The sequence below is a fragment of the Pundamilia nyererei genome, unplaced genomic scaffold (genome assembly GCF_000239375.1).
Source record: "Pundamilia nyererei isolate P.nyererei 1_Seehausen unplaced genomic scaffold, PunNye1.0 scaffold00209, whole genome shotgun sequence".
Lineage (NCBI taxonomy): Eukaryota > Metazoa > Chordata > Actinopteri > Cichliformes > Cichlidae > Pundamilia > Pundamilia nyererei.
This window is the reverse complement of record NW_005187610.1, coordinates 29,237-31,103: the sequence shown is the minus strand read 5'-3', so window position 1 is coordinate 31,103 and position 1,867 is coordinate 29,237.

The following is a 1,867-nucleotide window of genomic DNA, read 5'->3' as shown; positions in this document are numbered from 1 at the left end:
TAATAATAAGCACCTTGAGGTGACTGTTGTTGTGATTTGGAGCGATATAAACAAAACTTAATGCAATTGAACTGAGTAGATTTGAAAAGTTTGGTGGGGATCAGCATTAACTGTGGATCCGAAATCAGAAAAAAGTTGTGTCCACACTAGACTCAAATTACACCCATGTATATACGGTTTCACATTCAATAAGAAAAAAGACATAATTGATGCCTTCTGTCTCAATGTGACTATTTACCTGCATGCAAAGCACACGCAGAACCTTGTGCTGCTGTCATTTACTTGCCTGCAGGCGTGCTCACATCAACAACTGCTGACAGAAAACATTTCCTGACTACATATCATGAGTTGTGTAGCCTACAGCAGTCATACCACACCCATATTAAAACCATTAAAAATGCTCTTTTTCCAGATGTCATCCGCATTACCATAAATGTATAAGAGTTGGACTAGATGTTTGGTCCTCCTGGTGTCTGTCCTGTTATGGAATGTGTTTGAAGTTGATAAAAAAATTTAAATATCATAATTTGCAAAGCCTTGAGGGAGTCGCGGCTCCTTTTTATCTCGCTCTCTCTTTTGTTAGGCAAAGCATTTCAGTGGAAGGTTTATCACTTCATATGACATGTGAAAACTAAGTGGGAGAGAAGTAACACCACTTGTTGCTCAAGACCTTAAAGATACAAAAATAAGAATCAAATATTGAATATAAAGCTCGTTACACTTTAAGTAAGAAAGCACATTTATAAATGTCAAATACAGATAGATTTCCTCTCAAAGGTCACATTTATTGTGCTTTCCTCCTTTCATTCAAAAGGTCACAGAAAACAGACACTGGAAGAAAATATTTATTATTACAGAGAATTATTATGATTGAGAATGCAACAACAAACAAAACAAGTAAATAACCAGAGGTTCAAACACAACACATGTAATGCTATCATATAAAACAGGGCTCCTGCACACCTACTGGTCTAACAGAGCTAAGGTTGCTGACTGCATCTTGTGGGGTCGACATCTCTGCTTTGTAGCTTTAAACACACACACAGTGTCAGCTTGCTGCCATAATAAATGTGTGGAAGACTTTTTTCAGGTGTTGGCTTCAAATTTTGGATTCAAATCCGAAACTGACAAATTTTTAATCTACTGGCTCAGCAGTCCAGTTCGCAGTTAAAATAGCAAAACTGCTTTGGTACATAAAACAAATCCATTGCTCATTATTGCTGAACAACAGCTAATGAGTCCATTTGAATACGAAGCAAAACCATAGCTATGAAAACATTGCTCAATTATAGCTTTTTAAACACTCCAGCAGAGACATGATCAGGTTTAGCAAAGCGTTCATGCAGGGAGTGAAATACTGTGCCTGTTCTCCATCAAGTTTTTTGAATATTGTCTAATTTATTTATTTATTTTAATATGCATTTATACAAAAGGAAAGAGTACCCAGATGTCAGCAAACTGTTTGCATCAGGCATAAAACTTTGCATGTGTTTGCATGGCTGAACGCAGCTCTGCACCACAATCTATGACCTCATACCTCTGCTTTGATCGCTTTTTGCCTATCAAGATTCTTCATAAATGGTTCAAATGACTCAGTCAGATCTGCTGTTTGAAGAAAGAAAATAAACAAATGAACACGCTATCACTCCAGCTTCAGCTCCGAGTTCAACACAAGGTGATTTAAAAGCTTGGCATCGCTGCCCTTTAAAGCGCTGCATACATCACTGAGCATAGGCTGTACCTAGTGATGGTGAGATGAAGCCTTGTGGTGAACTGAAGCTTTCCATCCAACTGGTCGACTCATGGTTTGAAGCATTGTGATGATTCATTTGCTCTACTGCGCCATCAAGTGGACGATTCAAGTGAA